The 13,846-nt window shown below is 35.3% G+C and overlaps 1 long non-coding RNA gene across 1 annotated transcript in view; it reads right to left on the bottom strand.

The window, feature by feature from the left end:
- Positions 1-9,422: 9,422 nt before the first annotated feature.
- LOC124962162 (uncharacterized) overlaps positions 9,423-13,846 on the bottom strand; it is a 32,504-nt gene continuing 28,080 nt past the window's right edge. The window contains exons 3-4 of the long non-coding RNA XR_007104433.1: positions 10,658-10,723; positions 9,423-9,528 (exon numbers count right to left, since the gene is read on the bottom strand). This is a non-coding gene — a long non-coding RNA (uncharacterized LOC124962162). The remainder of the gene's footprint in view (positions 9,529-10,657; positions 10,724-13,846) is intronic.

Genomic DNA, 13,846 nt, shown 5'->3' on the forward strand with positions numbered 1-13,846 from the left:
TTTAGAGATTTTTCCATTGGAAATGTGCATTTTGATTCTTAATTTTGTTTTGTTTGTTTTTCATTTGCTGACATACTCCTATACCTCATTTTAAGAAATCAACTGAATCCAATATTTCCTGTGGCAAATATATTTTCCTCATTTCATATCTTTTCTATTCCTTTCCATGCCAGCATGTTCCCATTCCCAGCACATACCTTGTTTTTTTCCCTTCATCAGTATTTGAAAGTGAATGATTTGTGACCAAGATTCTTTTTCCTGAGATTGCATTTACAATTTACAGATTGCCTTCCTTGGGAACATTTTTTTTTTTTTTTTCTTGTATGATCTGTCTAAAACCTTCTCCCGAGTCATGTGATAAAAATATTGTATTTGTTTTTGTGATATTGTTAAATGGATAACAAGGCAGATTGTTTGGAGTGGGAAGAAAAAAAATCCCAAATCAGAATGTTTATATTTACTTAAAGATGTTATTAATAACCCAATGTGCTTTAGGACTGGCTTATATCTTGTTTGTTTACCAGGAAAACAACTAGATGCAAATCTGTGATCTGTGATATTCTTTCTCTTGGTGGTCATGAACATATCAAAGGTTAAAATGTCCTGTGTTTCTTGTTTCCAAGTATGTATGTATATGTGAAGTCTTAAATGTTTTAATAGTCTCCAGCTAATCATTTTATTGTAATATTATATGTACAATGAGATCAGTGTCTTGTGTTTTCATCCTTTGTGAATTAAAAATTCTCAGTTGTTTTTGTAATAACAAAACCAGTAATATTTTCTTGTCTTGACAGCTTGATTTTTTTAGTAGAAAATATATTAAAAGCTAAAAATAAAATTACCAGTGGGATTTTATTTACTAATATTTATTTACTTTCTTCAGAATGTTATTAAAAAAAATGTAGTTGGAAATAAAAATCACTTTAAAATGCACTTTTATATTCCAGTTAGAAAATTACTTGAATTTTATGCAAGAATTTTACCTTTTATTCTGGAGAATATAAGTTAATTATGAAATATCTCTGAAAAATAATGTTATGTTTTTAATAGAGGCATGTTATGTTTTCTTATATGAAAAGGACAGATGGAATAATTCAGCCAGACTTCGGGATTAAGGGAATATGGGCTATATGTGTATTTAAAGCACTTACACCGGGTACACCCATGTTTATGTATGTATATAATGTATGTGTGTATATACACCATTGTTTATATACCAGTGAAAGCTCAGCAACAACAATAATGCCTGATGCCTGGAGACCTTCGTACTATATTAGTTTGAGCCCACTCTTCTTTGCAAGCCCATAATATTGGATATTAACATAATAGTAAGAGGGAAAAGTTATCCCATAACTGTGCTAAGATATTTTTCCCAGTTTATGGGAGAGGTTTCTAATTAAATATGTAAACAGGTAGTTTCTTATGACACTACTATTACTTAAAACATCTTTAGGCTTTTTTATTGTTTTTGGTGGTGGTACTGGGGATTGAACCCAGGGGCTCTTTACCACTGAGCTACATCCCTAGCCCTTTGTTTGAGACAGGGTCTCACTAAGTTGCTGAGGGCCCTACCAAATCTTTAGGCATATAAAAAGAATACATAGAATCATTATAGCATGTCATTCTGTTAAAGAATAAAATGAAAATAGTCAAATGGGCATTATGCCCTCAGTGACTAAATAAAAGTCTAATGTTACAATGTTGCATCTACATAGAGACTAGAAGATGGTTAGAAAGTAAGATTTTGTGGCGTTCATCTTTGTTTCTGAACTTCAGCTATCAGCTCGATGGTCCTCATTTATGGAACATACTTCTCCAGTGTGTGACTAGAGGAGGCGTAAAATGGAGACTTTAGCCTAGCCCTTATAGTGTTGGAGGTGGGGTGTAGTTCTTTTGTTTTTAAAACAATATTCTAGTAAACTGGGATAGTCCTCTTCAATGCAACTTGAATTTGAGATCAAAGAAAAAAACAAGCAAACAGGGATGCAAAACAAAACCAACAGCTTCACAATAATGGTGCATTTGAATCTATTGGAAATTTGCAAGCTATAAACTCAGGCCAAGCAGAGTCAAACTTAGTATTCCAAAGAAGGGGGGAAGCACTGAATGCTTAATGAGACATTCTGCAACTGCTAAGACAAGGGAGTTCTTCTGAAGAATCTCAATTAGTCTTCTCAACTGAAGTTTTGTGGACCAGTAGTGGCTGTTAGTATATTCAGCTGCGAGCTTTTACAAATTAGCCTTATGTGAATATGGCACTTAAATGAACCCTTTCATTTCCTTCATTGCTTCCCTTCTCACACAGGGGCTGCCGGGTGGGGGTGGGGGGATGCTGCTGGGAGTAAAGAAAAAAGCACTTTCAAAAAGAGAGCACTTGTAGAACAAGGTAACTGTGTAACAAACCACTACAATACGTTATTTAGGAAAGTCTGGTTTCTTATTTTTCTCATTGACCCTTTCCCTTACTTCCTCTCAGTGTTTTCAGAAAAGAAAAGCAATCTTTGGTAAAGATGTTTAATTATTGAGTATAGTAGCCAAATCTTTCAGGTAGTTCAATGCAAGTAGCATTGAAACTTGTTGATGAAACCCATACAAACATCCAAATGACAAGCAGTGCTGTAGAGGCTGTTATCAACGGGGTCTTTGCAGAGATGGAAATCAAAGTCATGGTTCTGTGATAAGGAGAATTCTGCATAGCATTCAAGACCTCCTTTTCCTCCTGAGAGTTTAGGCAAGAAAAATGGAATCTTAGATGCTCAAGTAAAACTCATCTGACTGATGAAGCAAGACCAATAAGGCCCCTCATGTTCAGTTTGTCATACATGAAATAGCAGCTCCAGATTGATTGCAAATGCCTAAAGTCATGTGCTTAGTCACTGGCACAAGTTTGGGACTTAAAGGAGCTAATATTTTGATTAGTTACATTACTTTTAGAGTTTGTGATCAATTTAAGTACAGTAGTACGCCATTATTCACTGGGAACATTTTCCAAGATCCCTGGTAGATGCTCAAAACCAATGATAGTACTGAACCCTATATATACAGTAAGCCTACCTTATACATGGGTTCTGCATTTATGGATTCAACCAACCTTGGATCAAAAAAAAATTTTTTTTTTAATTGTACTAAACAGGTACGGACTCTTTGTCATTCCATAAACAATCTAGTATGACAACTATTTGTGTGTATAAGGTTTATAAATGCTGTAGAGATGATTCTAAATATATGGGAGGATGTACATAGGTTATGTGCAAATGCTATGCTATTTTATGTAAGGGACTAGAACATCTGAAGATTTTTGTGTCTGTTGGTGGTAGAGGTGTTAGAACCATTTCCATTTCCCCAAGAAGACTGAGGGGTAACTGTACTAGTTTTTCTTGTATTCCTAGAGCATTGCCACATACTGCCAAGATTAATCTGTCCTTCCATGTTTTATGTCGTGGTGCTTCCTGTGTGTCATGGTGCTTGCACTTTGGAGCCATGACCGAGTTATTATTGGGGGTTACTTGAACACAAGCACTGTGATACACAACAGTCCAATAACCCAGGCAGTTATTAAGTGATTATCTGGCAGGTAGTGTACACAGCATAGGTGTGCTGGACAAAGGAATTGCTTATGTCTTGAGTGGTACAAAGTACAGTGGTGCAAAATTTCTTCTGCTGCTCAGAACAGTGATAAAATTTAAAACTTGTGAATTGTTTATTTCTGGAAATTTTCATTTAAAATTTTTGTTCCAAGACCACACTTGACCATGAGTCACTGAAACCATGGAAAGCATGCTTATAAGGGTGAATTACTGTAAAGCATATTCTAACACATTCAGTGACATCATTTGAGGAAGAAATAAGAACCATTTTTCATTTACTGGTCATCTGTTTTCTTTTTTTCTATCTTTTTTACTTGATGCACTATAGTTTTACATAATGGTGGGATTTGTTGTTACATATCTACACATGCACACAATGTAGTAATATAATTTGACCAGTATCACTCCCTAGCACTTTCTTCCTCCCTCCCCATTTCTTACCCTTTGGTCCCTTTCCTTTACTAATCTCCCTTTGATTTCCATGAGATCTATCCCTAACTTTCTCTTCCTTTTTCCCTCTTAACTTCCCTATGTGACAGAAAATATACAACCTAAGACCTTCTCAGTTTGACTTATTTCACTTAACATTATGGTCTGCAGTTCTATCCATTTTCCTACAAATATCATGATTTCATTTGTCATAATGACTGAATAAAAATCTATAGTATATTTTCTTTATCCATTCATTTGTTGATGGACACCTAGGCTGGTTCCATAGTTTGGATACTGTGAATTGGGCTGCTCTGTAAACATGAGTATGCATGTATCATTGTAGTATGATGATTTTTAATTCTTGAGGATAAAGACGAAGGAGTGGTATAGCTTAGGGTCATATGGTGATCCCATGCCTAGTGTTTTGAGGAAACTCATGCTGGTTTCCGTAGTGGTTATACTAATTTACAGTCCCACCAACAATGTAAACATGTTCCTTTTTCTCCACATCCTCTCCAGCATTCATTATTGTTTCTGGTCTTGATGACTGACATTCTGACTGGTGTGAGACAAATCTCAGTGTAGTTTTGATTTCCTTTTCCCCAATTGCTAATGATGTTGAACATTTTTCCATACATTTATCGGCCATTTGTATTTCTTCTTTTGAGAAGCACCTGTTTAATTCATTTGCTCATTTATTAATTGGATTATTTGATTTTGGGGGGGGTGTTTTTTGCCTTCTTTATATATTCTAAATATTTATTCTCTGTCAGAAGAGTAGCTAGCAAAGATTTTTCTCCCATTCTGTAGGTTCTTTTTTCACATTCCTAATTGTTTCCTTTGCTGTACAGAAGCTTTATAATTTTTTTTTTTTTTTTTTTTTTTTTTTGGGTGCTGGGGATTGAACCCAGGGCCTTGTGCTTACAAGGCAAGCACTCTACCAATTGAGGAAGCTTTGTAATTTGATGCCACCCCATTTATTAACTTTGGCATTATTTCTGAGCTTTAAAAGTTCTATTGAGAAAGTTATTACCCATGTTATGTGCTGGAGTGTTCACCCTATATTTTCTTTCAGGAGTTGTGTAGTTTCTCGTCTAATTCCTAGGTCTTTGATCCATTTTGAGTTGATGTTTGTGCAGGGTGAGAGATGAGGGTGTGGTTTCATTCTTCTACATATGGATAACTAGTATTCCCAGTGCTGTTTGTTAAAAAAGCTTATCTTTTCTCCAATGTATGTTTTTGGCACCTTTGTCAAGGATCAGGTGACTGCATCTGTGTGAGTTTGTCTCTGTGTCTTCTGTTCTGGACCACTGGTCTGTGTGTCTGTTTTTATGCCAGTACCATGCAGTTTTTGTTATTATAACTCTGTAGTATAATTTGAAGTGAGGTATTGTGATGCCTCCAGCATTGCTTTTTTGGCTTAGAATTGCTTTGGCTATTCTGGGCCTTTTATTCTTCCAAATGAATTTTACGACTTTTTTTTTTTTTTTTTTTCCCTAGTTCAGTGAAGAACATCATTGGTATTTTGATGGGGATTATGCATTAAATTTGTACCTTGATTTTTGTAGTACTAGTCATCTACTTTTAAGCTAAGCTTGTTTTTGCATGACATATTGAAACTTCTAGTTTTCTCCTTTTATATATCATGTACATCTGTTATGAATATAGATGTGGCAGGGGGTACATAGTGATTTCTGCTGGTATTCCCTCATCCTAGTTGTGTAGAAAGTAAACCAGCATCCCTCTCCCACCCCTGGCAAATAATCAGACCTCAGCGGTTCTGTCTGCTGACATTGCTGGACAGTCTACAGTGTACACATACCAGTTTGTGTTTAATATGGATGTCTGTTTTCACTTGTGTTCTATAACAATGCTGTCTAAAGTTGTAGCTACATGTCATTATTTAAATTTAAATGTGTGGTAAAATACACATGACAATTTACCATCTTATTTTTAGTATACAGTTCAGCAGTATTAAATACATCCATAATATTGTGCAGACATCACCACCAACCACGTCTGTGACTCTTTTTTCATCTGTAAAACAAATTCTGTGTTCATTGAACATAACCCCATTTCTTCTGAGACCCTGGCAACTACAATTTTTTTCTGTTGCTATGATTTTGATGAGTTAATGTAAGTAGAATCATTTGTCATTTTGTAACATGTTGATTTCATTTAGTATATGTCTTTAAGATTCTTCCATGTTGTAGCCTATTGCATAGTTTTCTTTTTAAGGCTTTTTAAGCCTATTGCATGCATATACCACATTTTCCAATCCATGCATCTGTCTGTGGACATGAATTGCCTTCACATTTTGGCCATTGTGGATGATGCTACCATGAACAAATATGGAAAAATATCTCTTTAAGACCCATTGTAGGGCTGGGGAGATAGCTCAGTTTGTAGAATGCTTGCCTTGCAAGAACAAGGCCCTGGGTTCAATCCCCAGCACCGCAAAAAAAAAAAAAAAAAGACCCATTGTATTTGGCAGTGATTTCTTGGATGTGACACCAGAGGCAAAGCAACAAAATTAAAAGTTGACCAGTTGTCATGTTTTTAAAATTTTGTGCATCAAAGGACATTCTCAACACAATAAAAAGACAACTCACAGGAGGAAATATTTGCAAGTTGTGTGTCTGATAAGGGATTGATAAACAGAATGCATAGGGGAGAACAAAACAAACTTGATTCAGAAATGAGCAAAGGACTTGAATAGACATTTCTCCAAAGAAAATATATAAATGGCCACATAAGCATATGAAAAATGCTCAACATCAGTAACTATTAGAGAAATGCATATCAAAACTATAAAATACCACTTCACACCCTTTGGGGATGACTGTTTTTTAAAAAAAAACAATGATGTTGGTGAGGATGGCGGAAAAATTGGAAAGAACCCTTGTGCAATTACATTGCCTTGCTGATTAAACAGTTAAAACAGTAAAATTACTGGTTTTATATGATGTGAGAGTTTCACTCAAAAGGATTTGGTTTAATTAAAATAAGGCCTAAAAATTCAGTTAGTCACAGTAACCACACCTCAAATCCCAATGGTGATGTAGAGCTAATAAGCCACCATTTTGGCCAGTGCGAATATGGAATACTTCCATCCTCAGAAAATGCTGCTGGACCTTGCTATGCCAGCAGATTGGTTGTGAGAAACAAGCAATGGCAAAATGCAAATTTTGCAGAATTCTTTGAAAAATACAAGACCCGGAACATTATGTTTCGTAATTAATAATTGTCTTAAGTACACATAATACTAGAAACATTCAAGGAGAGAAATACATTGTTACTATAGGTCTGCCAAATTGGAGTATACTCATATTGGAGTTGAAAGGTTGGTAAATGTGATTTAATTTCCAGTTACAGTTCCATTAAGGTGCTTGCAATTTGATGAAAACCACTTTGAAACTGCCTTAACAAAGCCTCAGTTGACATTGTTTGCTGAGAAGTTTATAAAAGCTATAGTGGGAGATAACTATTATTTCAGAATTTTGTGTCAGAATAGTTTTACACTTAAATTTTAGAAATCACCAGTTCGATAGGAAAATTTTTCTAAAATCTTGGACAGTGTCCTTAAACAAAGAAATAGTTCTAACTGGAGCTTTCCTTGGACTTCAAGCTACTTCACTTTGTATTTACTTCTGGCTTTGAATAATGCCTTGTATGAAGTACTAAAGATCTCAGAAAACCTAAATAACAGAAGTTCCCTTTAATTATTAGTTGATATCTAGCCCTGAATGAAGGAAAATTGTAGATTCAAAACAAGTCAGTGGGTCTGCACATCATTCACCAGCTGCCTGCTAAAGTCTGGAATATGACTTGGTATGTGGAACCCTTGGAGCAGGTGGTAATTAGCATTTTTATTCTTTTTTTAATCCAAAATAGTATTTGATTTATTTTCAGCATTCCAGGCCAAATTCTTTCAGAGCTGGAAGTCATATGCATATTTGACATATATAGTGCTGTAGTTGAAGAAGCTGTTACTGATGTATTTTCAATCCTGCTATAAAGGTTTTCTGTTAATAAACATCTTAAATTTCCTATGTAGAGTGTATAATAGTGTGTCAGTCACCATCACTAACCCAACACATTGGCGAAAAGCTTCAGTTCAGACTTAAGTAAATCATAGGGAGAAAAAACTTTGTTCTCTAAGTAAAATTGATTCACCAGACTTTCCCATCTTTTCCTTTAGTGCATTGAAACATGAAATGGTTTTTTCTGTGTCATTTCTTCTTTCTTCCCTTTCCCTTCCCAGCAATTACTGTTTGCTTTGACAGTTAGTTGAATGCCTTCTCAACAGAAGCTGTAGTGAACTTACTGAGGTCCTTGTATTCAAAGTCTCCAGTTTTCTTGGAGAGGATGGACTTAAAGAAAAATCAAAGGCCTCTGGGGAAGCCAACCCTGCTGTGATGAGAAGGAAACTAGATCTTTCTGTCACACTGGGGAATCCTAATGCCCTTGGACTATGAAAAGTTGTGACTAGGAGGTTCCCCAACTTCAGCCCTTGTATGAAGGTACCAGACCTGATGTAACATTTCTGATGCCTGGCTACATCCTGCAAACACCCTCTAGTCAGGTCTCTGCCTTCTGACCTGATAATATTAGCCAAATTGATTGCCAGAGCATTGCCAACAACAATAACTGGATGTCCTTATCTATCATGTAACTCTTGTCAATGTCTGTCTCATATTCAGTTGGCATCCAGGTCCCCAAACTATCACACAATATGAGATTGCTGTTTTAAATAATGGGTAGTTACTGAAACATTGCCCACAGAAAAGGGTTGGGAAGAGAGTTTAAACAATCTACTAGAAATATCTTCCTTTTTTTTCATTGAACAAAGTCAGTGAAATTATTTTAGGTGTTTCTGAGCATTGTGTTAAATCTCTTGGGATACAATAGTGAGCAAAATAAGTCTAATCTCATATTTATAGTCTTGAGATTGGTGATATGATGAGTGGTCAATTTTGATGTATGAACTCAAAATGATCCATCGCAGCAGTTTTAGCAGTTCTTACAAGTCAGATACTAGAGTTGTGTTGCTAGTCTACTGAAAATGAGCTAAAATACATTGCTACACAATTGGGCAGCGTATATTGAGAATGATGTAATTCTTGCATACTGCTAAGGCACATTTGTCAAATGGATATGAGAAATATTGAAAACTTAAAAACAGTTTCAGTAGATAAATCCTGGTTTTAAATAAGCAGGTGTATCAACTTTACATGAAGCAGTCAAATGTGAACTGGTGCATTTCTGAAGTGTCAGAAAAAGCATGGATTTAACATGGCAGTGGTGGTCATACAAGTAGTCCACATTATACTTCTTGTATTCAAACTAAATATGTGAAAAGGATTCTGGGGAGGTGGTGATGACAGCATAGTTTTTTAATTCCCATATTAATACAACATAATGACATTGGTAACAAGGTGACAAGGTATCTTCACAAACCTTCAAAATACAAGCAAATGGGAGCAAAACACCAACAGCCTCAATATTTCTGTGAAAAAAAAGAAGGAAGCAATAGGTTAGCATAGGATAGGCCTGAGAACAGGATAACCACAATATTACCATCAACTCAGCCCCTAAATGTATCAAATTCAACTTGCCAAAACTCCCTTCCAAAACAAGTCCTCACATTAGTGAAAAGTTATTGAAGTGGAATAAAAACTGAGCAGGATAGAGGCACTAGACTGAGAGGTCTAGAGCAAAGTGGGGAAGGAACATAGAGCCAGGAACCCCAGGAAGCAAGCTGCCATTATTTTTAACACACCATGTACAAACAACACAAAAAATGAACTCAAGTTAACAAATGTTCTGAATTCTACCTCATTCCAAAAGTAAATTTGGAAAATAATTTTGCATAACAATGAGTGAAATAATAGTACCAAAGTCAAATCTTATATAAAGTACATGTAAGAAAAAGGAACAGAATAACATCCCAATGGAAAACAGATCCATGTTACGCCCACAAAACTGCAATTAATTATTGCAAAATGAACTGAAAGCTTAAGAAATGATACAAGATATGCAAGAACAACAACAGAATTAGTAAATTAGATGAAAACTCAGGAAAAAGTCAGAAATATTACAGAATTGTGGAATAGAAGAAGTATAAGCAGATACAGTAATGCTTTAAAAGAAATAGAAGGTGCAAAAGGGAACATTTTAAAAATCAAAAATGAAAGATTCGCTGATTTAAAGGTTGATACGATGAATAAGGACATATGCTTTTGGAGATGTGGCAGACTCCAGGTTTGGAACAGGAAATGTACAAGATGATCCTGGAAGATACTGTCATAGCAAAGAAGCTATCAAATATTGCTCAGATCTTGTCAAAAGGATTCTGGAGCCAATGTGATTAATGACACTGAAGAAAGGCAAAGAAAAACTAGGATTGCACAAAGCCAAGACAAAAGAGATATTAAAATTCATATTTCAAGAACACTTCTGAAATTAAAAAAAAATTATGTATTGAAAGGACACACCAAGAAACTAACGCTAAGCAAAAACACAATACCAACAAACATTCTGGTTAAAATTACTGCCTATAAAGCAACAGAAGCATATCTCTTTTTAAATTGTATCATTTTAAGTTTAATAGCATTAGGAATGACATTTGTACTTACTTCACTTATAGGAAACATTCAGAAAGTTTTCATAACAATGTTCCATTCTTTCCTTCCAATGACCATCTGTTTGAAAAAAGGGTACTATTTGTGAGGGAAAGTATTAGATTACCATCAGAATTTCAGCCGTAAGCCTTTATACCAGGTGAAAATGGAGCTGTAAGTTTTCAAGGAAAGAAAGTCAGCCTAAGATTTTCCATTAAAAAACCTGAATTCTAAGTATAAAAGACAAAATGTATTATCAACATTTAACAAAAATACTCTTCCCATGAGCCCTTCTTTAAGAATCCATTATAGAACTAGAACCAAATGTCTGAAGAGACATCAACATAAGAACCAACAGTTGATGTGTTGATCAGCTTTGCATCATTATAATGAAATACCTGAGGCAGTTCACTTACAAAAAGAAAAGGTTTATTTTGGTTCAGGGTTGTGAATCTTCAAGCTCAAGATTGGGCAGCCCATTTCTCTGGACCTCTGGTGAGGGCAGCACAATATGGCATGAGCACATGGCAGAACAAAACACATGTCAAGCCAGGAAGCCTGGAGACTGGAGCCCCATAATCCCGTGCAAGGGCAGGCCCAAGTCACCTAAGGACCTCCCACTAGGCCCCACCTCCCATCAGCATCACCACTTCAAGTAGCACCATCCTGGGGACCAAGCTTTAACTACTGAACCTTTGGGGAATACTCTTCCAAACCATAGTGGTTGGGCATAGGTATTTAATAGATTATATAGAAACAAGAATTAAGTAAGGGTCAACAGGGAGACAATATAGCCCATAATGACTGCATGTCCTGACATGAAAATTCTGTACTATTTTTGCAATGGGAGAATGAGAATAGATACAAAATTTTAATGTTTTCAAGAATCATATTAGTATACTGCCTGGTGTATATGTAATATAAGATTAGACAAATGGGTACACATGGGATATTTTAATCCTATCATGCCCTGAGTCCTTGAGAATCAGAATTCTTAGAGTGGAATAAGGGAGTTATAGCTATAAAAAATTTGAATTGAGGGCTGGAGATATAGCTCAGTTGGTAGAGTGCTTGCCTCACAAGCACAAGGCCCTGGGTTCATCCCCAGCACGGAGAAAAAGTCTGAATTGGTAATGTCAATATGACATCATGAACCTACCTTATTTATGTATCTCTCTATATCTATGTAATTTCTTACCCTAACCACTGAAAATACCTAAAAAAAAATGATCAACTGAGGGAGTATCCTTAGCACCTGAATTTTGACCTTGAAGTACAATTTCTCATTAAAAGATGCCAAGGCTTTTGGAGAGGGAGGCAGATTCCAGGTGTGGAAATGAACAAGATGATCCAGGAAGATCTTATAATAGCAAGGAAGCTATTGAATATTACTAGAATCTTGTCAAAAGGATTCTGGAGAAAACTTGAAGACTGACTTAAAATGGAACAGTCAGCCTCAGTAATAGGGATAATTTCAGTTAATTGAAACCATTGATATGTTTAATCCCATGAATTTTAATTGATGCATATTAATTGTGTATGTCACTGTGGTATATCATACATACTTAAAACATGGTTTGACCACTTCATTCCCATACCTCCCCTTCCCCTCATCCCTCTCCTCTCACTAATAATCTTCCTTTTACATACATGACATCACCCCCCACACCTTTTTTCCCCTTTCTGGAGCTTCCACATATGAAAACAAAATGAGATACTTGTCATTTTGAGTATTACTTATTTTTCTTAAAATGAGGCTCTCCAGTTCCATTTTCTTTCTCCTGGAAATGACATAATTTTTGTTTCTCTTTATGACTGAATAAAAATCTATTGTGTATATATGTCACCTTTTCTTTAACCATTCATCTGTTGACAGATAACTAGAACCATAACGTGGCTACTGTTAATAGTGATGCCATTAACATGGGTGCAAATGCTCACTGAAGTATGCTAACTTTAATTCTTTTTTAAGCCCATGAATATTTTTTTTCTGGTACTAGGAATTCAACCCATGGGTACTTTCCAGCCCTTTTTGCCTTTTTAAAAAGAATTATTTATTTTTTAATTTTTTACAGACTGCATTTTGATTCATTGTACACAAATAGGTTACATCATTTTGTTTCTATGGTTGTACACGATGTAGATTCATACCATTCATGTAATCATAAATGTACAAAGGGTAATGATATCTGTCTCATTCCACCATTTTTCATAGCCTCCTCCCTCTCATTTTCTTCTACATAAAGTTCCCCCATTCTTCTCTCACTCCCCCCACCCCCGTTATATATCATTCTTCACTTATCAGGGAATACATTTGGCCTTTGGTTTTTTGGGATTGGCTTATTTCACTTAGCGTGATATTCTCCAATACCATCCGTTTATATGCAAGTGCCATAATATTCTTTATGGCTGAATAATATTCCATTGTATATATATACCACAGTTTTTTAATCCATTCATCTTTTGAAGGGCATCTAGGTTGGTTCCACAATCTAGCTATTGTGAACTGAGCTGCTATAAACATTGATGTGACTGTGTTACTGTATTATGCTGATTTTAAGTCCTGGAGACTAAATAATATGCTATTGAATGATGTAATGATAACAGAAGGCATCAGGGAAGAAATACAAAAATTCTTATCAAAATCTCTGGGATACTCTGAAAGCAGTACTAAGAGGAAAGTTCATTGTATTGAGCTCATACATTAAAAAAATAAAAAGTCAACAACTAAATGACCTAACATTACATCTCAAAGCTCTAGAAAAAGAATAACAGATCAACACCAAAAATAGTAGATAGGAAATAATTAAATAGAAGATAGGAAATAATTAAAATCAGAGCTGAAATCAATGAAATTGAATCAAAAGAAACAATTCAACAAATTGACAAAAAGTTGGTCCTTGGAAAAAGTAAACAAAATTGATAAACCCCTAGCCTCACTAATGAAGAGAAAGAGAGAGAAAACGCAAATTACTAGAATTTGTGATGAAAAGGGAAAGATCACGACAGACACCATTGAAATACATAATGTAATTAGAAGCTACTTTGAAAATCTATACTCCAACAAAATAGAAAATATCGGAGACATTCACAAATTTTTAGAGACATATGATCCTCCCAAACTGAATCAGGAAGACATACACAATCTTTTTGCTTTTATATTGAGACAGGGTCTTGCTAAGTTGCAATGGCTGCCTTTGAACT

Source organism: Sciurus carolinensis, chromosome 12 (assembly GCF_902686445.1).
Source record: "Sciurus carolinensis chromosome 12, mSciCar1.2, whole genome shotgun sequence".
NCBI lineage: Eukaryota > Metazoa > Chordata > Mammalia > Rodentia > Sciuridae > Sciurus > Sciurus carolinensis.